The sequence below is a fragment of the Phyllostomus discolor genome, chromosome 15, assembly GCF_004126475.2.
Source record: "Phyllostomus discolor isolate MPI-MPIP mPhyDis1 chromosome 15, mPhyDis1.pri.v3, whole genome shotgun sequence".
In the NCBI taxonomy this organism is placed as follows: domain Eukaryota; kingdom Metazoa; phylum Chordata; class Mammalia; order Chiroptera; family Phyllostomidae; genus Phyllostomus; species Phyllostomus discolor.
In genome coordinates, this window is record NC_040917.2 from 10,664,450 (window position 1) to 10,689,834 (window position 25,385).

The window sequence follows — 25,385 nt, forward strand, 5'->3', positions numbered from 1 at the left end:
ATTCAAACGGTGATCTATGAATCATGTTTATTAGAATCGCCTGTGAGTTTACTTAAAAAGCAGATTGCAAGGCTCTTCTGTGGACCTGAATGAATCAGAAACCCCAGGGCAGAGATCCGGCATCTGCGTTTCCAAACCAGCTCAACATGAGCGGGGGGCGGCGGGGGAGTGTGTCTCCTGTGAGAACTTTCTGTATCGGTCCGCCTGTATACTCTTCTCAGCTCCTTCCTCTCCTAGTTGGACAGCTAGTTAGTTTACAGTTCTCAGCTGAGGTCCCCAAGTCCCATTATTTGAATGGAATGATTGGTCATTGATGACAGGGGTAATGTCCTCCGGACTATAAAAAATAACGTATTTAGTGCCATGAGAAGGACTGGGATTGGAAGGGGAAAATGTTTACACCCAGTAGGGATTCACCTGCTATTTGGGACTTTCTAGACCAGAATATTCTTGTCCTTTCCCTTCAGACACTTTCAAGGGAGGGGAGCAGTCCAGGCCACAGGTGTAGATGCCACGTGGTGGCCAGGATCCCATACTCACTTCCCCTGTCACCACCGCTGTCTAGGAGCAGCTTGGAGATTTGTAGACAAGTCTAGAAAATTGTGGAGAAGCAATGGAAGGCCGTAATGTCAACTCGGCAGTAGGGTCCCGGACTCCCTTGGAGATGGATTAATTTATTTTTGTGATTTGTCAATTTATTTGACAAAAGTTTTGAAGCCAGACGTGTCTCGGAAGGAGGACAGATTTGGAATCAGAAGACCCAGAATGACATCAAACAAAAACACTCTCTCGATCTTTCTCTCAAGTTCTTTGTGTAGAACAAGGAAATAATTACGGCTACTTCACAGGGCAAGCATGAGGATGAAACGAGATTTATAGTGAAAGCAGGCTGTATACTGGAATGGATGAGCAAGCGTTCTTACTTTCACGTTCAAGACACTGTGACAGGTAGGGGAATAGCTCAGACATGTTCCTCAAAGAAATCAAAGTGTCATAAGAGTGTAGACATCTCTACCTGAGCAACTATAAGATGAGTATCATGTGCGTGGATGAAATGCGAAGGGCGTTCCAAATCATTTTGTTTGGGCCAGCAAAAAACAGTCAGCACATAGCGTGATGACCTATCACGTGGACTTTAAAGTGTGGTTAGGCTCTCGATTGACAAGTAAAGCCAAGTGACAAGTAAACCTGAAGACCATTCCTGGGAAAGGGGAGGACGTGAGCAATAACACAGAACTTCAAGGATGGGAGATGTGCTTGGGAAATGATACAGATGTCGCTTGGCCCCCAAGTCCATCTCCATCTTGAGACCACGCCCTTACCTGTGGCAGCGTGAGCGAGCAGCTGTAAGCGCAGTTCGCTAGAGGCAACCACCTGTGTGCAATGCCCTCCGTGACACCCTAAGACAGCCCAGCGGAGCGCACCTCGGGAAATGCAACGTTCTCTCCAGGACGCTGACAGCACCGCAGCTTGAAAACGTTACAGAAAGTCCACATCGATGTTAAAATATTTCCCAGTGATATGTACACAAGAATGGGACATGAATCGATAAATTATGATTTTGTTAAATTTCTGTTCTGAGCATACTGAAACTAAAAAGTGGTTTGAATTTATGATAAGTGATATTTATGTAATAAATAACAACTGTATTATTAATTTGTATTTTACCCAAAAGACAATATTTTCTGAATTTAATTGCTGCAGAATTCAGGAAATTTTTTCTTAGTGTGAAGCATTCTTTCATCTAAAAATTAAACGTTCTCTGCTGTTGGAATTTAGCTTTGGTATTTCCATCAATTTAGATATAAAAGTAGCTGTTTTCTGAATATAGGTTCACGTTTTCAATACACAGCTTTCTCCCTTTGATTTGTAAAGAAATGGTTAATTACAGAATACACTACTAAGAACAGATATTTGATGCTGGTGTTTCTGCAAAGCTAAAGTATTGATATTAATAATTTAGTACTCTTTAGCAGATTTCTATTTGGAGTTCATAAGGAGATTCTTTCGTGTGGTGGTTCTCAAGCTACAGGATCATCTGGAGTTCATGAAAGCACAGATGACTGCCCTGGCCAGTGTGGCTCAGCTGGTTGAGCATCATCCCGTACACCAAAAGGTTGCCGGTTCTATTCCCGGTCAGGGCATATATCTAGGTTGCAGGTTTGATCCCTGGTTGGGAACCCACAAGAGGCAACCAATCAATGCTTCTCTTTCACATCCATGTCTCTCTCTGTCCCTTCTCTTTCTAAAAAGCAATAAAACAAATGTCCTCTGGTAAGGATAAAAAAAATTTAAAAAGCGCAGATTGCTGAGCCCCACCCACAGAATCTCTGATTCAACAGGTGGGGGCCAGAAGCTGAGTTTGCCTTTCTATTGTAACAAGTTTTCAGGAAATGCTAATGATGCTGATCAGGGAACCACACTTGAAAACGACTGGTATAATTCATCACAACAATTAAAAATATTAGATTCTTACTGTCTGATTCGAATAAAACTTTATTAATAAATCTGTTCTACATTTTTCTTCTCTTTGATCCAAAGACCAAATATATATCTATACACACACACACACACACACACACACACATATATATATATATATATATATATTTGCCCTGGAATTCAAGAACTATATACTTTAAAATATGCAGCTCTTGAATTCCACAGGGCTAATAAAATCTAGGAAAATCTAATTCTCAGATAACTGTCTCTGGATTCCAGTTCTGATATTTTTTTCCCATTAGATTTGCTCCATTAAAACCTCTTGTATTTTATTTTTCCTCCTCACCACACCTTCTTATTTTGACAGGGATGACAATCTCCATTTATGGGATTTTAGGATTTCGTTTTGCCTGGGTGAGCCCTAAAAAAAATAATTTCCTGTATCTACTTGCACACTGCTTCGTAATCTATAATTACATTGAATAAGCGTTTGAAAGCACAATTTCTGGAATGCAAAACTTTGGAAATAATCCTTAATTGAAGAAAAAGTCGCTTATCTGGCATAGGATGTAGGATGTGTTCGTTCCTCTCATGCAGGAAATGAGGCAAAAGAAAAATAAGAATACGTTCAGCCGAAGTATCCAACTATATAACTATGCAGACATGATTCAGGAAAAATAAAAAGATGTGACAAAGAATGAATGAGAAATCGCCAGTTTTCCTGTTTTGTCAAGCCTTGCCGCGAGGGGCACTCGGGCGTGTGCTGGTCCCAGGTGCATCTGAAATCAGCTCCTTCTCTGAGGCAAGTCTCTGTTCGTACAATAGGGCTTGATTTGCCTTCTATATTTTCGCTCCGGTGGCCAAATAGGCTCTATATCAAGTCTAGTTTCTAAACCACCTTCTTCTGTTCCTTTCCTTCCTCCTCCTCCCTTCCCCTTGCTCATCTCCGTTGGATTCTTCTGTGGCACATCTCTTTCGGAAGCTGCTCTCTGCCAGTTGAGTGCTTCAGAGGCATGGCTGTCCCCTGGCCACAGGGGACTGGAATGAGGATCAGCGCTAATTCCTGTGTGACTCCTCATGCCAGCCCTGCTCCTGTCTTTCCAACCCCTCCTGTTTTTGTAGCGTCCCTTCCACGGGGTAGAAAAAAGAGCACGGGTTAGTAGAGAGAGTATGGCATGAAAACAAGCTCGAGGCTCCAGTCTATCTATCACCTGCAAGACCTTTACCTGAAAATGCAGGTCCCTTACTACTTCGGGGCGAAGTCATCACACTTGCTTGAATTCATAAGGTTGCAGTGAGAATGAAATCGGACTATTTAGGTAAAAGGCCTTTGTCTGCTATGTCAACATGCCCTATGTCAGGGCCATGACTACAGTGAAGCAAGCGTGTTGCCTGGGTGACAAGCTTAAGGGGGCACTCACTCCCCTTGCAGGGTGTAAGGTCTGCCTTTCGTGTTTTGCCCTTAACTGTTGTCATCATCTGCAACTCAGCTGTGAGCAAAGGGTTAAAATCTTAGGTGCGTGGCTGGCATTAGACAGACTAATACTCTTCTTTCAGCCAGGGGAAATGTACTTAACAGAGACTGCAGTTTAGGGATTAAAGAAAAAGAATGAAGTTCCTAGCTGGTGGAGGCCCCTTAAAAGTTTGCAACGGATACATGGTAACCTAATCTACCCACGAATAAGGCCAGTCCTTGGTCTGAAGAAGACTGAACCTAAGAGGGCTTGCAGGGAGGAAGCTTGCACTTTTGAAAAGAATTGCATATGGGGGATAAAGAAACGGAAAGCAACAAATGAACACACAAGAAAAACAAACAACTCTAGACAGACAGCGGTATGGTGGTTAGCAGAAGGAAGGAGGTGGTAAAGGGTAAAGGGGGTCAAACACATAGGGTCAGAAGGAGATCTGACTTTGGGTGGTGAACACACAATGTACTATGCAGATGATGTACCGTAGAATTCTATGCTTGAAACCTATATAATTTTATTAACCCATGTCACCGCAATCCATTGAATTTTACAAAGTTGTTGCAGCTAATGAGCTCCTTCTCAGAACAGTTTTCCCACTTGGGCCCTAAAAATAAGCTTTGAAAGAATTTGACTATATTTAATTCAGAACCCACATTAAAAACAAAGAAACAAACAAACAAAACAAAAAAAAACCACGCACAGTTGGCGGAGAAAAGCCCTCTCTGCGGCTTCCCCTGGAAACGGTTCCACTTCATGAGCAGACTTCAGGAAAATTTCTGCCTGCCCCAACATAACACTAACACAAAGATGACTACATAGTGACAAAGCTAAGTCATCTCGGGAGGAGAGAGATCCTTGCTCGCTAATGATTATCATCTGCCAAGAACTGGTGTGCTATTAATACCCATGGAGCTCTTTGGACTAGAAATCCATTACTAGCAAAAGTCCAAGTCCATTTTTATTTTAGGTCATTAATCTGAGGTTCTCCTGATCACTGCTGAACAGAAATGGATCCTGACTTCTTCTCTGTGAAGAATAGAGACTTCTTCACTGGCTGACTTAATTTTTTTTTAAATCCTCACAAAGATATGTCTTTATTGATTTTGTGAGAGAGAGAGAGAGAGAGAGAGAGAGACATCGATAGGTCACCTCCCCACTGGGATTGAACCCATGACCTAGGTATATGCCCTGACCAGGGATTGTACCCACGATCGAACCCTTTGGTATAGAGACGATGCTCCAACCCACTGAGCAACCTGGCCAGGACTCCCCAGCTGACCTTAAAGCATAGTTCTCCCTCTTCAACAAGCCCTTTCTGTGTTCAGTGAGTTCTCTGAGTGCAGGAATCATCCAGGACTAGGCTTGCCAGCAGAGGTGATTTCCCGTGCCGATGGCTGGTGCGGAAGGAAGGAAGAGAAACATAGGAACCAGGCTCCCAGTCCCAAAAGACAACAACAAATACTCGGAGTCCACACACTCACAGCGACTTTCCAGAGGATGCAGAATTGGGGCCCGTCAGCTTTCACCCTCCTATTTTGCTTGTTCCCTTCAAAGAGATCTGAGAGAACGTTGATCTCATGATAAATAAGATGGCTCTCGAAAGTGAAGCTTAACAGTGTTGATTTCAGGGCGTTACCCAACCTCCACATAAGATGCCTCTGGTAAAGATACTACCTTTCAAAGTAGAATTCTAACCTATCCTATTCTTCCAGTGAAAGTGAATTAACCCAGAAAATCAGAGAGCAAAGTGAAGAAAAGCCATAATATACATCAATTACCAAGGCAATCAGTGGAGAATTCTGGAAATGTGTATGACCTGTATTATAGATATATCATGGTTAAATTGCTTATACTCTCTAGTCTGTTTAATTATTTGACTGATCCTTCTCTCGGGTCTGATTATTTTTCCCTATTCTGAAGTTAAGTCTTTCTAAGCCATACACATTAGAGAAAAATGAGAAAATAGAGATAATCAGAAATTAAAATCAATGAGAAACCCATCACCCAAAGATAACCACTGATAAAATTTACATAGTATGTATAAATACTTCCTAATAGACTTCTCTGCATACTTATATATGTATACTTTTTCACAGTTTTTATGCCTGTGTTTTCACTTTCATGAGCATCTTTCTATAGAAATAAGTCAGATTTAAACCCTGGCTGGCGTAGCTCAGTGGATTGAGCACGGGCTGGGAACCAAAGTGTCCCAGGTTCAATTCCCAGTCAGGGTACATTCCTGGGTTGCAGGCCATAACCCCCAGCAACCGCGCATTGATGCCCCCCTCTCTCTCTCTCTCTCTCTCTCTCTCTCTCTCTCTCCCCCCTCCCTCTCCCTCCCTCCCTCCCTCCTTTCCCTCTCTAAAAATAAATAAAATCTAAAAAAAAAGAAATAAGTCAGCTTTAACACATTATTTTTAGCAGCAATATGCTGCATTGCAGAGATGTAATATAATTTATAGATGCTAAGGTTAGATTACATTGAAATATATCATAGTGAGTGGCATCTCATTATATATATGTTATATAATATAACAAATATAATGAGTCTAGCTGGATGGTAAAATGCTTAATTTTCTTTTTTTATTGTATAAAAAATACCTTACCTATGCTGGATATGATCTGCATTTTGAAACTACTTTGGTCGTATAATTCTTTTTTTTTTAATTACTCTTCCCCATTAGTTCCATGTTTTACTCTTTTTTAAAAAGATTTTATTTATTTATTTTTTAGAGAGAGGGAAGAGAGGGAGAAAGAGAGAGAGAGAAACATCAATGTGCGGTTGCTGGGGGTCATGGCCTGCAACCCAAGCATGTACCCTAACTGGGAATCGAACCTGTGACACTTTGGTTTGCAGCCCACGCTCAATCCACTGAGCTATGCCAGCCAGGGCTATAATTCTAATCCTTGACCTGACACGGGGCCTGTTGGAGGAGCACATGTCAGAGCTCCGCCACATTCTCCCAGTCTCCCTAACATTTCTGTGCACCCCAGCCTGCTCTCAGGGGCAGGCACCTCCCTCTATAATGGAAGACTACTGTCCAACTGCCACGTGGACTCCACTACCCACAGGAATCCTTAACCAATGATGGACAGGCGTGGGGGGTATTAATACAAGATCTCAGCTCTTTCACTTATAGGCAGGGATGATTCTGAGGTGCGTGTGTTACATCATTTTTCCATGTTGCCCTACTGGATTGAGAGCCGCTTGCCCATTGTGGTTTCTGGCTTAGAACACACCTTTTATTGACTGCCTTCTCCTCCCCATTACTTCAGTCACACCCTTGTTCCTTGCAATTCTCAAGACACGGGTTGCCCTTGAATCCTTGGCTCGGTGTCTGCATCTGGGGATACCCAAACTTAAGCACCTGTTAGGGTCACCTCAACAGCAGAGCTTCTGAAGGCGTGGCGTATGTGTTGTTGCAGAGGTCGTGTGAGGCACTCACCTGCTCACCAAATGGGAGTACTGTTCTCCCTTTGTATCCATATGGCGTTTTATGTATTCACAGAAAAGCAGAGCACTTAAAAGCAGAGCAGAAAAATAAGGCCACATTTATTTTTCTTATAGAAAAATTGTAGACCCTTTGAGGTTAAGCCATTTTTGTACAAGGTCACGCAACAAATCAGAAGAAGCACCAGACACCCTGGCTGGCGTAGCTCAGTGGATTGAGCGCAGGCTGTGAACCAAAGTGTCGTAGGTTTGATTCCCAGTCAGGGCACATGCCTGGGTTGCAGGCCACAACCCCCAGCAACTGCACATTGATGTTTCCCTCTCTCTCTCTCTTTCTCCCTCCCTTCCCTCTCTAAAAATAAATAAATAAAATCTTTAAAAAAAAGAACCAGTAACAGACCTATGTTTTCATACTAGACAACTGTACCTCTACAAAACAGCACTTATGTGTCAACCATGGGGTTGATGTGGGATGAACATATTACCCGAATTGATTTTAGGAAACCCGAGTCATAACATATAGCATACTGGAAGTACTCTGAAAGAATAATTATTTAATAACTGTGTTTCTTTCTCAATCTTAGTCTCCACTTTTTGGCTTTGTGTCACTTGCCCAGCGTCTCTTCCACTTCCATCGTCACCTAAGGGTGAATTGTCTCTACTAGGCTCTATAAAGGGTCAAAAACTTATAGCTGCCATGTAGCTGAACTTTAGTAGGCTGGACTCGTGAGGAAGAGTGACGCGCATAAACAGGGTCAAGGCAGGGCGCAGTAAGCTCTCTAAGAGAGGTGGAAAAGTCCTCTGGGAGGATGGAGGGAGGAAAGATAAATTCTGGCAGAGGGCAAAGGGAAGGCTCCGTGGAACAGGTGGCCCGTAAGCTGGGTCTGGAAGGATGGGTAGGATTTCAACAGGTGGATGTCAGGGCGGGAGTCGGGGGAGGAGAAAGGAGGAGCAGAGCAAAGAAACATGCAACCCATGCTCAGGCCGTGTCGAGAGGAGCGGGGTGACTGGCTCTCAGAGCACACGGTGGGAGACGGAAGAGATGTGTTTCAAGTTTCATGAGGAAGGACCCTCCCCTTGACACCTGGGAGTTTCCATTTTAGAAGTGCTCTCAAATCAAAACTACTTATTTTTATTTGGTAATTTTTACTTACTTTTACTACTTTTGGTACACAGTGGATCTGTGAGCAGGAACATGTTCAAACTACATCAGTATTTTAAGAAAATTTACCTGAAGATACTTTCCTTTGTCACTAGGTACTCTTCATTGTGATGAAATCTGCCACTCTTTTAATACAGAATAAAACTCACATCGAATAACATCAGAGCTCTCGCTAAGGTTATGGCACTGAACAGTATGTGGCCCCTGCCTGCCTTTACACCTTCAATTGTGCCACTGTCACTTTCATACTCAACTCTGAGCATAATTGCCTCTAGAACTTTCTAGAAAACACTGGTCCTGCTCTTCCCTGGCCCAGAGATTTTGCTCTTCCTCTTCTCCCAGCCTCCTAGAACTGTCTTCTTCTTAAGCCACATTTCCTCAGGGGAAATTGCCCTGCCCATCCAATCTAAAGCAACACTCACGCTAGTTCCCACTTAGAAACTAATGCAATTCTTTATTATTTATTTCTTTACTTTTCACTCTCTGCCCAGTGAGGGCAGTTCATATAGTCATGGTCCTTCAAGGTATACCTGGCAGAGACTACCACATGTAAGAAGCTCAGAAATACTTATGGAACGAGTAAGTTGAATGAAGCAAAATCAATGATGTTAGAACACTGGAGTAACGCTGGTAAAAGATACCCCTAACTACGTTACCCAGCATCCGAGCACCGGGACGTGTAGCGAGAACTCGGGAACCACTGGTTCAAGCGTGCGGAGTACCTTACAATTCGGGCGTTCCTTCCTCACTTCGGCTAGTTGATGCGTTGTTTCTAGGTGGAATTTCCTCTCGGGACATTTGTTCTTTCTTCCCCACATCTCCCACCTCCAACATTTTTCTGGCCATTATTTCAACTAAGTGCTAGGCTTGGTAATTTTCCTAATGATCTGGAAATGGATTGCTCTTTCACAGATGGCCATGTATTGAGTTGCCCAAGACCTGGCCGTAAGTCATGACGTGCTGAAAAGAGAGGGAGTTTTTTGAAGTGGAAGGGGCCTTTGGAGGTCATCCAGCAGCTTTTGAAACAGCTCCAGCAGCCAAACTAGTAGGCCCGGGACCTTCCCTGGCAATCTGGGTTCCTGATTTACTACAAGGTATGGAGCTGTTTATGACGCTTTTGATAGAAAATAAATGACTCTTAATTCTACCGTATGGTAAAGTTCATATTTAAAAATGTTCGAATAGCTTTTTCAGACCACGGGTCTACAGTTGGCTATAAAATGTTACAGGCTTGTTCCAAGGATATAAAACTCTGTGTTTGGAGTCTCTACTCCAGGCGGAAAGTGCAAGAATTATAAAGGCTGGGGCTACAGCTGAGAGATACTCCTTTCTGGCTTTGGAACCAAAAGTACATGGAACTAAAGAGCTCATGTGTAAAAGTAAGTAGTTTTGACTTGAGAGCACTTCTAAAGTTACGTTTCACCTGGAAGGCAAATAAAAGAATGCCAATCAACACATCTCATGATCTCTAGAGTGAAACACAATTAGAACTGGGAGACCCAGTGGATTCTTAAGCCGAGTTCATATTGGAAAGAAATGATTTGTCTTACAACCATTTTTATATAAGGGGCCAGTAGACACAAAGAGATATCCAACGCAGCCTTTTGGATATACTTTTGGAAGTTCTATTTTTTTACCATGTTGAACTTCAACCTCAAACATCTCATTTGCTACCATAGCTCCATAACATATTAAAACTCATCCTCCGTACTTCAAAGTTAGAATAACCCAGAGAACATATCTAAATTAATTGTCCAGGGCTCTACAGACTATCGGCATACCAGGCTCTGAATGGACGTTAAAAGCCTGTATTTCTTGTACCATTAACGTAGCTCCTCATTTACCTAATCCTCATTGATCTGACACCTTTGGACGCAGCCAAGAACTGCAAAGCAAGCCACGAGGATCTCTGACTACCCCAAAACAAGTGGTGCATGGTCCCTGCACAAAACCCCATGCGTTTTTCCCAGAAGGCCTTCCTCTACATCCTCCCCACAAACTTGTGTACTTATTTTTATTTTGCACTTAATTTTATTTTTTTAAGGTTTTTTATGTATTCACTTTTAGAGAGGGAAGGGAGGGAGACAGAGAGAGAGAGAGAGAGAGAGAGAGGGAGAGAAACATCAATGTTCGGTTGCTGGGGGTTATGGCCTGCAACCCAAGCATGTACCCTGGCTGGGAATCGAACCTGCGACCCTTTGGTTTGCGGCCGAGCTCAATCCACTAAGCTACGCCAGCCAGGGCTGCACTTAATTTTCTTACCCTTAGTTATTTCATTTGCCACTGCTCATGAAGCAAGCTCCCCACGGGGAGGGCAAGGAGGGAGAAACAGCAGCGGGGCCAGGAAGAAGGGCATGGCGCCCTCACGTGGCTGGACACAGAGCACGTGGGTGAGAGAAATGCCTCCTGAGGATGACGTAGTCCGTCGGGAAGCATCTGTAATAGGACCCGGCCCAGGGCAAGCACTTCATGGACGTTTATTAAATACATGCAAATAAGTTTGTGTCTCAGTAAAAACATGAGAACTTAGAGGAGGATAATTGATGTTCTTCGGGATGACTGATTTTACAGAGAGCGTCAATATCTTCAGTCCGCCGTGTTTCATAGGGCAGGGAAAGAAGCACCGCTTTTGGAAATTTTATTCTCTTTTCCCCTACGAACCAAAGTTGAAACTTAAAAAAAGTAGCAGTGAAAACAGCACATTTTCGTTAATTGCCAAAATGCACTTCGGGGGGACTTCAGACCTTGGATGTCACCTGACAGAGTCTGCTCAAGTCTTTCTGTTCCGGACTTAGTGCTGAGCATGCAGAGTTTATCAAACTTCTCCCGTGTGGTACAAACTACTTCTTATGGACAGCACTGCCTTCAGAGTCAATTTACCAGGTGAACCGAAGAGCCCAGGGCAGGGTGTAGGCTGAGGTTCTGCATCTAGGTCTGGCCGTGACCGTGAACCTGAAACAGCTCTGCGTGCAATCAGAGACTGAGGTGCCTCCCAAAGGCTGTGGCTTCGGGCCCTCTCCCACCCTGCATGGCAGACGCAAGCGCTTTCACGGCACAGGTGCTGGCTGCCCTTTGCACACTGCTGTTTGCGGAGGAACTTGCTCCGCAGCCAAGCACTTTGCCCGAGAAGTTTCCATCCCACCCCTCCGCTCCTTGATGAAATTCTAGTTATTCTTCAAGGCCCAGCTCAAGGGTCACCTCTTTCATGAAGTCTCCCCTCCTTTTGTGCTCCCCATGCACCCCCTGAAAAGGTAAGCTGCTTCTTTGTGGCCCACCATCACTTGGCTGTGATCTCTACCATGACCTAAGTCTTAGCGTCCTGTGCCGGAAAGCAGGCAAGTGTGGTGGCTGTGAGCTCAGGCTTGGAACCCGAACACACTGAGGCCTGAACCCTATTTCCACCCATTATGTATTGAGAGTTCTTGGACACGTTCACCTCAATGAGTCTCCGTATCCTGATCTGAAAACCCAGCGTATTTATATGACCTAGTTCATAGGCTTAGGAGAGGGTTCAAGAAGATGATGAGCGAAAATCAAGTAGCAGTGTATGTCATATGGCAATTCTCAGTACATGTAGGTTAGCGTTGTTAGTACTACTAACATAAGCCATCTATGTATCTTTTTTCCCCCATTGGACTGTAAGAGTGAATCCTTAGTAGTGCCTAGCTTAGTCCTGGCACACAGTAGGTCCTCAATGCTTGGAAATAAATGGCTGTGGTTGTGCTCAGTGTCCTATGACATACGTGCTTTGCACAGGGCTGTGGTGTCCTAAAAGCTCATCATACTCCCGTAGAGACCAGGACCCTCTTTCTCGGTCCCTGTTTGTCAAGCAACGGCCCAGCTTCCGCCTGTTGTTCAAGCATCCTTATTAACAGCACTCTCCTTCACTCTGAAAAACATCCTGTTTGGGACCATAAATTTTATGGGCATCTTAGTTTTTAGAGGAGGCTCATCAGCCGTATTCCCAGAAATGACATTGCTCATCCTGCAAGGCAATAATACCACAATCGACACTACGTGAGGCCATCAGTCCGCTGCTGCGTGGAGTCGGAAGTTGCTCGTACGCGGAACATGTGCAACTAATCACTGACAAAAGTGATTCAGTGGGTGAAATTTGGGTCATTCTTTGCTCTTTTATTTTCTTGAAGTGAAGTAGGGGTGCATATTGGATGTGAGCCTACAAGGACAGAAAAAATAAACCGAGAAACGTTCTGCTGTGTGGAATGACAGGTAGGACAAGCCCATGTGGGTAGAACATTGGAGAATGTATTAATAAACCCAACACAAAATTTAAGGACAAGACTTAAAAAAAAACAACCCAAGTGAAAGGTATATAAGCTCTTTGACCTCATATCTATGATAAGTAATATTTTCAGGAAATCTTTTAGTGAAATTTAAAGAGAAACCCTAGTTCAGAGTCTTTTTCTTCCTTTTCTTGGTCCTCCCCCTCCCCTTCCCCCTCTCCTTCCAGTAGTAGACAGTGTGGTGCACTGATCTAGCCCTTAGCAAAATGATAGAGTGCATGTTTTCTTCATGAACCCTCAGGCTCCTTTTCTGAGCTTGTCTGGCTCTCTGGGGCCATGCCCCTGGCCCCACCCCATGTGCCCTCTCTTCTGGCGCCCCACGCCCTGCGCACCTGTGTGCCAGCCTCAGTCCGAACCCAGGGCTCTTCGGGGAAGTCTTCATGCATCCCATCAATATTTTTCTTTCCAACTCATATTCCAAATTGTGCAATAGGAGGTGTTACTCCCCACGAAGGGAATTCCAGGCACCAGAGAGCCCACTGGGAAGGTGACCTGGAGGTGAGGAGAGTGTCTTAGAACACACACGTCCAGAGGCAACACTGTGCTGGATGGAAAACACCGGCCCTGGAGTCGGGCCGAGCCGGGTAGGAACCCCAACTTCTCGCTTTGGCAGTGTGGCCCCGGGTGTCCGTTTGTACGAAAGGGATAACGGGACCTGACTCTTAAGTTGCTTTAAAAATCAAACGTGATTGTTTTTGTAAAACACCTAACAATGCGCCTGGGTCACAGTTGAGCACGAAGATGATGAGTTAGAGCTTTGGCAGTGGATAGAAAGCCTAATGTTTGCTCAAAGGGCAATAGCTTGCCTCTCAGGCTTCTGCAGAACAGAAACAGCAGAGCTTTCGCAGGACTGTGACTCAGGCTTGAAATGCACAGAAGAGACGCACTCCGGGATCTGGAATACAGGAAGTCCTCCATAAGGCCTGGCCACTAACGCAATAGATCCCCCTCCTCTGCGGCTTTGCTTTACGCAGTTTCAGTTATCTGTGGCTGGCCGCAGTCTGAACATATCACATGGAAAATTCCAGAAATAAACAGTTCATAAGCTTTCAATCGTGTGTCATTCTGAGTAGCAGGATGACACCTCAAACCATCCCCACTTCGTCCCCCCTGGGGTATGAATCATCCCTTCAACCGGTGTAGCCGTGCCCCGCAGTGCAGTCCAATGAGGTATGTCGAGTGAGAGAGAAATCATATTCACCCAACTTTTATTACAGGGCAGTGTCCTCATTATTGTATTTCATTATTAGTTGTTGCTAATCTCTTACTTTGCTTAATTTATAAATTCAACTGTACCATAGGTATATGTGTATATGGAACAATAATATACAGAGAGGTTCTGGTACTGTCTGTGCTTCCAGGTACCCACTGGTGACCTTGCAACACAACCTCCCGTGCCTAACAGATATAATTAGGTTGTTCTGCCACGGCGCGGGTTTGGTGAGTGACAGACATTATCCTTGCTGTCATTCTGATTGTGACATTGACATTCTGATCTCATTTGGGAGAGGGAAAGCCTTTCTGTTCGAACATAAGGTAGAATCCTGAATCGGATCAATCATTTTATATAATGATAGTTATTTTGTAGGCAACACGCAGTCTACATTGGAGTGATCCATTCTATTTTTTCCAGGGGAAAGCCAAGGCAATACAAAGCTGTAGAAAAATCACTTAACCTTTTCTTTCCCCAATTACTGCTTAACACAGGTCATTGGTGTGCATGCACCTGATGTCACATTGTGACTAGGTCTATTTTTTTTAAAGATTTTATTTATTTATTTTTAGAGAGGGAAGCAAGGGAGAGGGAGAGAGAGAGAGAGAGAGAGAGAGAGAAACATCAATGTGCGGTTGCTGGGGGCCATGGCCTGCAACCCAGGCATGTACCCTGACTGGGAATCGAACCTGCGACACTTTGGTTCGCAGCCCGCACTCAATCCACTGAGCTACGCCAGCCAGGTGACTAGGTCTATTTTTAATGTCATCTCAGCTGCAGAGAACAGTTGATGACAACACAGTCCAGGTAAGCTTCTGTTATGAAATGGGACTCCAGGTTAGCTGCCTCTAGTCACGTAGCTGTACCCAAACTTAGGCTCCGATAGAAAAACAAACATTTGGTTATCTCCTTGTGCGTACTTGGGGGAGAAGAAAAAACAAAGAAAAAAGAAAAATATCTGACCTTTTGATGTGCACTTTCTCCGTCCTGTGTCCTGGCCAGTGCGCAAGTAAATACGGGCTGGAAGCTGCCAGCCTGCCTGCGGTTCCCGCTCACGCACTGACACTCAGCCAACGGCAGATAGGGAACCAGAAACAAAGAGGGTTACTACTCCACCGGGGCCCGCCGCCTTCTTCGGGCCATGTTTTTCCAAAGGGCTACACACCTGACGGCAGCTTCCTCGGATTCCAGTAATCCTTGTTTTATGGTTATGGTTACGATCCCTTCGGAAAAAGCCAGGAATGAGACCACTGCCTCTGGTGTGCAGCAAAATCCAGAAGCCAGAGCATTCAGAGGGCAGCGTGCCAAAGGAGACTCCAGAACCACAGGTGGGCAAACCAGCTGGATAGTTCGGATGCCACAGACTCTATGCATTTATTCATACTTGAGGGAACCGGGAAAAAGGGGCACAGATGACTTATTGTATTGTCACAAGGGCAAAAAACAAAACAAAGCCAAAACCGCTAAGCAGATGATGTGTGAAAGTTGCACAGTGCTGAGTACAACAAGCACCCCATCTCTTCCAGTACAGTGCGTGCCTAACAACCCCTCCTAAGCAAACCTAGTGACTCACGTCGCCCTGTTCCCACTTGACTTTGCTCAGAGGTAGCCCTTGCTGCTGAATTCTATTGTTTCTTCGAGTGGGCTGGGAGCTTGCTGCCGGTGGACAGGACCATAACTTAGTCTTTGTTCATATTTCCAATGTGGGGCACAGTGCCCATAGGCTGGCTATGGGCTGTGCCTATGGCCAGTGCCTATAGGCTGAGAAAGTATCCGTTGAATATAGATAAATACAAATTCTGACAAAATAAAGCTAAACATCCAAGCTGATGGCCAACTGGCTAGCATGATCTGGGACTTTGTTATATTTAAACAATTACAGATCCTTACTTTCAAATCCGCGTGCTCTGAGCTCTTCTTTTTTAATGCACTCCCAAAACATTTCACAGGCACCTCTTCAATGCCAGCTACTGAGAGGATTTACGCTGATGGAAAAAAATTTTTTTTCTCCTCCTATAGTGAGATTATTGAGCCTGTGTAATGAGCCACAGCCTATATATTCAGAAGCCTCCCTAATAAATATTTTTGGGTTTATTTGATAGTTCTGGCTGTCACTTGAAACAGCCAATCAGTTAAACACCATAGCAGTTCATATGGACTAAACAGCTCCAAACCTCAATTGGCCCATGTTTTAATCATATGGAGACAATTTGACTTTTACTGCCATCAAGAAACAACAGGAAGATCTAATGCAAGAATCAGGACCGCCTGTCCATTTTCACAGTGCGGTTTGGTCGTCACGAATGTACGATGTTTTGTTGCCCATCAAGGGGCTTCCTGGCAGCGAAGTTATCATTCTGGTGTGGTAAGCCTGAAGTCCCCACCGGCCTCTCTGCCTTTGATCTTTGTGAGTTTCCCAAGTTGTGGCATTTTACATGCTACACTGATAATCTGGGGAAATGTACCATCGCTATAAAAGGAAATTTTTCTATTAGCCTAAGAATCATCATCATCACAAAACCACCCAACAGAAACGTGTGTGCATAACACCTGTAGGAAGATCAAAGGTATTTTTTTACCATTGAGGATTATTTTCTTCCCGTTGTACAAATCCACATGATACCTATTCAGACTTCAGTCCTCGGCAATGCCGTCTCATTTGACCCCAAGAACAGAGTTCACAAGTTTTGCTCCAAATTTGGATGAAAAGAGCTTTTTACTAGGGGTTAGCTGTTATATCTTCTGAAGCTCAATTACTTGAGGTCAATGGCACGTAAACTCAACTGGAGTAGGACGGCAAACGTAAGTGGGACACGCATGGGACGTGGCTTTTCTGTCTTGGTCACACCCTGCTTGATCTCTGTCCTGCTCCCTGCTGCTGTCGCTCCTGGAGACAAACATCTGCTTGACTTTGCAAGGAACAATCCTCCCCCCACGACAACAGTCCATCTGTTGCCAACGCTCATTGTTGCACAGGAGCACTATGCAGAAGAACTGCTGCACCTTACTCATTCATTCATTCATTCATTCCATACAGAGTGAGTGAGAGAGGTGCTTACTATTTATTGGCGAGTCTGCCCCACATGGATGTCTGGGTGTGCGAATGTCTGGTTCCAGAAATAAAGGTGCATGCAGGCAGAGGAGCACAGAGCCAACGGGGCCTGGCTATAGAAGGGTGGGGAGTTTTCCCCTGACAGGTTAGAAGGGTAACAATTCTGGATAGACTCCAACACAAGCCCCCTTCCTTCACTGAGCCTTGTCCAGAGGGTGCATTTGTTCATTAAAGTAATTCTAAGCATGACCAAATGAACCAGTGCAACTGGGGAATTTGGACTAGTAAAGGTACTAGTGTTGGAGATGGACAAGAACCTGGAAAAAAATACAGGTGTGTGTGTGTGTATGTGTGTGTAATCACAAAGAAGATCCACCCTTAGTCCAAACAGAGGGAAGTTAATGTCCCTGCTGTTGCTTCAGGAAGACAAAATGCATAGCAGCACCCGGGAACCTGGGAAGGAGCATCCAAGGCTCCTTTTCCATTCCTCTGACTTTATGTCATTTTCCATTCATTCATCACTTGAGCTGAAGGCATTGCTGAACTTCTATAATGTTTGGGACTATTTTATGGGTCTCAGCCCCAGGGAGCTCAGACTCTGGAGGTCAAATATTTAGTAGTGCAGAGAGCAGGAGAAAAATTCATTCAAATTGCACAACGATAACAAACTCAACTGCATTTCTACAAAATCCTTCCACTGTCGGTCCCCAAAGTGAAGTGACTTCTCCCCAACATTTGCTCATAGCCTGTAGGCTGTACCTTGGACTTTTGTGAAATCTGTCTTACAACACTTCATGTACTGTTGACTCAGCCTAATTCTGGAGGGCACTGGCGAGCACGCTGCAGTAGGAAGAGGAATAGGCAGGAAAGCAGGAAACCTGGGTTCCAGGTCTCCTTCCACAGCCCACCAGCTTGTGGTCTCTAAAACTCTGTGAGTTAAAAGGCATTAAATATATGACAGATGTCATGGGGGGGAGGAAACAGAAAGGACATGATGAAAGGTGACATGGTGTGGTTTGCTCCGGCCTCGCTGGATCATTGAGAAGTCTTCATCGGAAGTGTCGTCTCACTCCTCCAGCACCCATGGTGGCCTGTTCGTCCAGACCTTTACCAGTTCTGCAAGGTTCTACCTTGTGTCCCTATTGTTGACATGCCTGCCTTGTCTTCCCCCAAGAGCTACAAGATCCTTGAAAACACAGTCTATCTTTTGGTAGTCTGCCATTTTCTAGCTCTAGCTCCATAAATATTTGTCAAAGGAATCAATGGTTCTGTCAAGTGTTCAGCTCTTCCCCCAAATAATTATTATTTCCATTAAAAAATATTTCCATTATTATTTCCAAACCCCTTCATTGATGTATCTCAGTTTGCAAAATTGGATGTGAGCTACCAGTTCCAAAGTATACACAATAATGAGCTGTTCCTTCACCAAACGTTCACAGACACTCATTCCAAGGACCTTGCTTTTTTGCCCAAATCTGCTATCAAAATTCTGCAAAAAAAACAATTAGTAATAATAATATTTTTGTGCCTGGGTTAAAAAGCCTCATAGTATGTAATCCTTATCCCAATACTACACAAGTTTAGATGAGGCTGATGCTAAGTAATAGTCCCACGTAGTTAAGAGTGGAGCCAGACTCAACGGACTCCAAAGTTTATGCTCGAAATCTAGTGCACACCGCTTCTCTGTTTTATTATTCAGCCAACAGAGTCCACTTGGATTCTTATCTCTATGAGTCTCTGATATGAAGCCTAAATCAATGTGAGGCAATAGAACCAAACTTATTGAAGGAAAAGGCAGTGTTTTAGAACTTTATGGTAGTGAAAAGGTAGTGAACTTTATTTTGTATTCTTTTTTTTAAGATTTAATTTATTTATTTTTAGAGAGGGAAGGGAGGGGGAAAGAGACAGAGAGAAAAACATCAATGTGTGGTTGCTGGGGGTTATGGCCTGCAACCCAGGCATGTACCCTGGCTGGGAATCAAACCTGTGACACTTTGGTTCGCAGCCCGCACTCAATCCACTGAGCAATGCCAGCCAGGGCTACTTTGCATTCTTAAACCTTTGGGTTAAGGCTTACTTAATTAATGACTTCACGGCTCTGTGAACTTAGGAAATTCACTGACGTTCGATGTGCCTTCGTTCTTGGTTGGTAAAAGGTGCACAACAGCAGTCACCTCAAGAAGCTGTTGTAAGAACTCAGTGAAACCTTGGAGGTTCAGGTCTCCGGAATGCACAGTAAGCACACAGTAAATCCTTCATTACCCCCCTCCAAACTCTCCCTCCCAGCATGCGCAACGCCCCCCAGAACAAGTTTTGTAACCAGGAGGGGATGAAGCACACCCTTGCAAGGAACCCTCAGCATCCTCTAACAAGGAGACCTTCACTCCTCCTCTGCGAAGTCCCAAATAAAACATGTTACCTCCCTAGAAACTACCAGAGCCTGCCAAGGTCCCCAAAATCCTGAAAGCTATTGGCTGTCAACACTTCCATGGAGTTGGGGAAGAGGTTGCTCGCTTTACCGTTAACAGGATTCTTTCTGAGGTTTTCATTTGTTTCCTCTGTGGCCAAGGACTTAACTGTAGGACATAGGGTTAAGGCTCTCCCTGAGCCCATCCTGCAAAGGGGCTAACACAGAGTACAATTGGAAGTATTTGTTCTCCTTTTCTTCCTTAATTTATTTTAAAAATGCAACATCGGTTCTGCAGCAATAATGACTCTACAGCGGCATTTGTTCATTGGTTCATTCCTTCGCCCAACGTGAAGCATCTGGTACGAGAAACATGAAGATGGAAATAATTGTGGTCCCTCGATTCTGTCAAGTACCGTAGAGAAAAAAAGAACATGGCAAGAACACTCCAATGCAGCAGGAAACTATGACTAGGAAACCCATGAAGCTCTGAATTTTCAAGGTCCCAGCTGCATCTGATCATCAGCTCTGACCCTTGGCTATCCGATTTGTTCACCTAACAAGTAATCACTGGTGTCTGAGACCATCCCAGTTACAAACACAAAGACACGCAGCATGAATTGCGCCCCTGGGAGCTCTTCCCTTTGGAAGGAAACCACGTGCCTGAGACCCTCACATATTCAAGTCAAGGAAAGAGCTGGGCTTTTCCTCATCTCTTTGTCTCAACCATGGTAAGCCTTGGCGTTACGTGGTATCATCAAGGCCCGGCCCCACATCTGATGTACGACTCCCCTCGGTTGAATTCCATCCAGCACGCACACCCCCACCCCCACCAGCTCAAGTTTTCTCAGCTCACACGGTGGGCAATTTCAGTCGAGGCAACTTCAGGTGATAGAAAGGTCACCATCTGATACGAGGTCTGTCCAGAAAGTATCCAGCTGTGAACTATAGAAAATAGAGGCATTTGTTGAAGAAGACACAAGAGACAAGAAACATGGTCCACAGGACGATGACACCTCAGTCCCCTTCCAAGTAGGCACCTCAGGACCTCACACAGTTCTCCCAATCGCCATCAGCTGCCTCATCCACAGTCTGAAATCTCTTCCCTTTCAAAGGTGATTTTAGTTTTGGGAAAAGCCAGAAGTTGCAGGGCACCAAATCTGGGCCCTAGGGGGACTGAGTCACCTGGGTGATTTGATGTTTTACCAGAAAACTCTGCACGAAACACGATGCTTGGGCGGGCGCATTGTCCTGATGAAGCTGCCAATCACCAGTGGCCCACAGCTGCGGCCCTCTGAGTCATTTGCATAGTTTCCATGGAGGAATGTTCAAGCTTAACACAAAATATGATACAGATTCACTGTCCTACTGACTCAGTTATTTTGAATGCGACAGCCACACAGTACACAAGCTCACTCAGTGATGTCTACCACCCCCACTGATTAGTACAGTGAAGTTGTCGTTGTTCATGCATGTGCATTCCAGTCCACTGTCCTTGGCTGCCAGGTTACAACAATGTTGCACAAACCTGTCTCGTTATATTAACAACGGTTGGACTTTTTCTGGACAGACCTCATAAGCCAAATTTACAACTGTATAGAGTGCTTTTTCTCACATTTTACATTTTTTGTTTTTTACATTCCCATATACCCCTTTGGGTCTAATGAAACCAAAGATCTTATTCTCAGAAAAAAAATGTTTCTAAATTCAGAAGTACATAACATTACATAGGAAGCTACATACACTATGTATATATATTACCCAGAAATAGGTAAATATATCAATGCAGTTGAAAACAAAAGTACAATATGGCATTACATGATCTTCTCTATAACATAATAATAGTAAGATCTAGAAGCAGGTGGGATAACTACCATAAGTTTGGAGTAGTGATCCCTGTAAGGGATATGGTAGACATCTGTATCGACTGTAATGGGATAGGAAAGTAGCTCTGATTCCTATTGGTGACAAAGCCACAATTCTAAGATTACCATGGTTTGTTGCTCACATTCACAACTAAAGGGAATGTGATATTTCCATTACAAAGTCATCAAAGTAAAGATGCAATTATTTTTCCCATATACATTGATAGATTCCTATGAATTCTCACAGACTCTTTCAAGGTTAAAAACAAGCAAAAAACGTCCATTATAGAGATTGTTTTCAATCTGCTTTATGCAACCCATTGAGCTGTGATTTTCAACCTTTTTTCATCGCATGGCACACATAAACTAATTACTAAAATTCTGTAGCACACCAAGAGATATATTTTTTTGCCAATCTCACAAGAAAAATAGGTATAATTTTGATTCATGCACACCCAATGGCTATTGTGTTGGCTATTGACATTTATTTTTAATTTGACAATCTAAGGGAAAAGAGGTCAATGATGATTATTATTATCACCCTAGCGGGTGTGGCTCAGTGAGTTGGGCATCCTCCCACGGACTGAAGGTCACCAGTTTGATTCCTGGTCCGGGCACATGCAGGTCCCCAGTTGGGGGAGAGCCAGTCGATGTATCCCTTGCACGTTGATGTTTCTCCCCGTCTCTCTCTCCCTCCATTCTCCTCTCTCTATACATAAATAAAATCTTTTTTTTAAAAAGAGACAATTTATTTGATTTTTTAAAAATGACAGTTCATTTTCTTACTGAAGTTGTTGTTTTAAACAGGGATGGGTAACACAAGGGATCAGTAACACAAAGCTAAGAGAAAAGCATTTTCCCAGGACAAATGACTGAGCATCTCATCTAACTTACACAAGACCCATGCCTTCCAACAGGTAAGGATGATCTTAGCTCTGAATTAGCTATATCTAAATGAGATGTAGTTGGATCTCAATAGACCTGCCATGAATTAAGCACCGATTCTGTGCTGGGAATATTTTTTAGGTGAAAAAGAAATGGACACGCCCTGACTGGTGTGGCTCAGTGGATTGAGTACTGGCCTGCAAACCAATAGTCAGGGCACATGCCTGGGTTGTGGGCCGGATTCCCAGTAGGGGGTGCACAAGAGGCAGCCACCACTGATGTTTCTCTCCCTCTCTTTCTCCCTCTCTTCCCCTCTGTCTAAAAATAAATACATAAAATCTTTTTAAAAAAAGAAATAGACTCTTTCCTAAAGAGCTAAAGTTTTGTGAAAGATATAAACATATTACAAAAATAATCATACAAGGAAAACTAAAACCATGCTACACTAGAGGGGAAAAATACCTGAAATGATGGAAAGAATGGACCTGTGTTGTTGTCATGACTTATATTGTGAAATGGCTCTGTCAACAAGACAAAAACAACACAGATTCCCAGGGAACCCTGTGTTATAACACTCAGCAAACACCCTTCTATTACTAAGGTACTCTTGATCCTCTCACTAGTTTTGGGCTCTTCACTATTATACCCTATGACCTTGCACAGCGCCTTGAACACAGTATCTTCTCAATACATATTTCTGAATAAGCGAATGAAGGCACCACATACTATGGGGAATGTGGAAGGAGGGTTTGAAACACTGTTCTGCAGCTTGCTTGGCTGGGTGATGTTTTGAAAACTCTTAATCTCTCTAAGCCTTTGGTATCTCTAAAATGGGGATGATAATATTAATATTAGGATTTTTGTAAAATTAGATGATACCTACGAAATATTTAGCAAATATTTCAGAAGCCACATCAGCTATCGCCACAGAAGGAAGCATGAAGGACGGATGGTTAAGGCTGGAATGAAATACAGTGAGCCACTTCCATCTGCTCATGGTAGAGAGTGAACCCCAGGGATGGTAGCCTGTCCCTGAGGTCACGCTTCAAGTGTGAAAACCAGGAACAGGTGCAAGCCCAGATCCGTTAACCTCTTAGGTTAGTAAGTTTCATTACACCAGATAACCCGAGGTCAAAAAAAGTCTGCTCCCTCCGAAGTTGACACTCTCTGAGTTCACAGAAGTGAGATTCTTAAGTACTTTTTCCATGTCACTTGTCAGTTTGGAGTCTTGGAGATGCGTGTCTGACGCTCCCCATTGCTGCATTGCTCCAAGTAGTTCGTGAGGGGCGATGAAGGGGAGGGATGTCCCGCAGGCTGGACAACGCGGCCCCGTGACGCGAGCACAGCCTTAGCCCAGCACTACACTGACATAGGTCTGTTCTCCTCCCAGGCAGCGGGCTTGGCGGGGAATGTTTCTCATCTGTGTATACCCTGCCAAGTGCGATATTCCTGTGCGTCTGGACCTAAGTCAAGCGATAACCAATCAAGATTATTTCCATACATGTGATCTCAATCCTTCAGTGACAAGACAGTGCCATGGAAAGATGTTTTCTTTTTTAAATTTTTGCACGTGTAACTAACTTATAGGGGAGTTAAAAGCAACCATGTGTATGAAAATGTGATATAAAGAGCCATACTAGTAATAACAACCATAATATGTTATTGTTGCTGCTGCTGCCACTGCCATGATAGAAAGAAGCTCACTAGGTATCTGCTGAACGCAGGCCCATATGAATCCATTGCTATAAGATGTTATGGTTACAACCAATTCTCTTAAACAGTAAAACTTGCAGAAGATAAACTCCCAGGATTGGGGTGAAGATTAAAATAGATAATATGCATGCACACATCTAGTATAACCTAGCACTTGTCGAGGATTCAAAAAATGTTAAATGAGTCTTAATTTTTAAAGTAATTAAAAAGGGAAAAATGAAATGTCGCTTGAAAACCCGATGAAATTGCGATTCCCAGTGAAAGCACTTGGCAGAGAATCTTATTAGAGAGCTGCTTGATTTTTATTAACTGTAGGGACGATATCGCCTATCTATCAACTTTCCCCAAATGCCGCCGCTATAATTAGCAAGTGTACTGCATTACCCAGGGTTTGTGATATTATTGCATAAAAGCAGAGTGAGGTGGCCGGTTTCCATAGATGATAAGATTAGCTTCCCCCAGCCTCTGGAGCCACGGCTGTAGGGCCAGGTCGAATAATATTTTTAATGCAGACAATGTTTGTACTAGACAAAATCAACTCGGCATCGCACATGAGCTAGTCAAACGTGCCTCTGCTCAACGCATTCTTTTTTTTTACCCTCTCCCACTGCTTAAATAAGCTATAGGAGAAAATAATGTTAGCACAGAACTGCTCCTAATCCATCAGATGAAAGTCATGTTTGGGAATATTTGTGTTCTTGGAGTCATAAATCATACGTTTCCTTTGTTTCCAGTGCCCTTGTGTTCATAATTCAGAAAGGTTTTCTTAGTGTAACATCTCCTCAAGTATGTCTTCCTGGGAAGGTCATCATATCTGCTGAATACCGTGATTTACTTATCGTGCTTTGCCTCTCAACAGGGTAAGGCCTTCAAAGAGAATTCCCCATCAGCCATGAGATTTCTTTATTGGAAAGTAATCTGGAAAAGAGAGATGGGACCTAGGGCGCATCTGGGAAGTGCAGCACTAAAATTTGAAACACAACGGTGGAGATTCTTGGTCTTAGACTTTGGGGATCAATCTTATTACCAGCCCCCCCATCTCAGCCTCCGGGATTTATTTCTCCCTTTCTTACTAGCGAATGCCTTGCTACTTCAGTGTTGTGTCTCATTCCGTAGTGACCCTGGATGAATCCTCCCCTTGCACCCAAACTTCCCAACCCCCTGGCACTACAAAGAGCCAGACAGTCAACAGAGAGCAGCGGAGGCTAATCTGGCTGAGAATGGGGAAGACAACACAATAACCTCCCTTCTCTCCCAACGCTAGGAAATATTTACTTTGTCCTTGAGAAAACTCTTTGCTTAGATTCAAGGACGTCACATCCCCTAGCAGAGTGCAGTGGCACCGAAGAGTCATGGCGATCCCAGCATCCTAGGCCTCACGCATGCGCGCAGACTCCTGAGCCCATGGTGGGCAGGCCGGGG

At 43.9% G+C, this 25,385-nt stretch overlaps 1 protein-coding gene and 1 long non-coding RNA gene across 2 annotated transcripts in view; one reads left to right on the forward strand and one right to left on the reverse strand.

The window, feature by feature from the left end:
• The window catches only part of GREM2 (gremlin 2, DAN family BMP antagonist), a 121,295-nt gene that overhangs the window by 90,696 nt on the left and 5,214 nt on the right, over positions 1 to 25,385 (reverse strand). The gene's annotated exons all lie outside the window — the stretch shown is intronic.
• Positions 14,412 to 15,258, forward strand: LOC118498312. The gene is made up of 2 exons (XR_004900831.1): positions 14,412 to 14,567; positions 14,785 to 15,258. It is a non-coding gene; the product is annotated as an uncharacterized LOC118498312 (long non-coding RNA).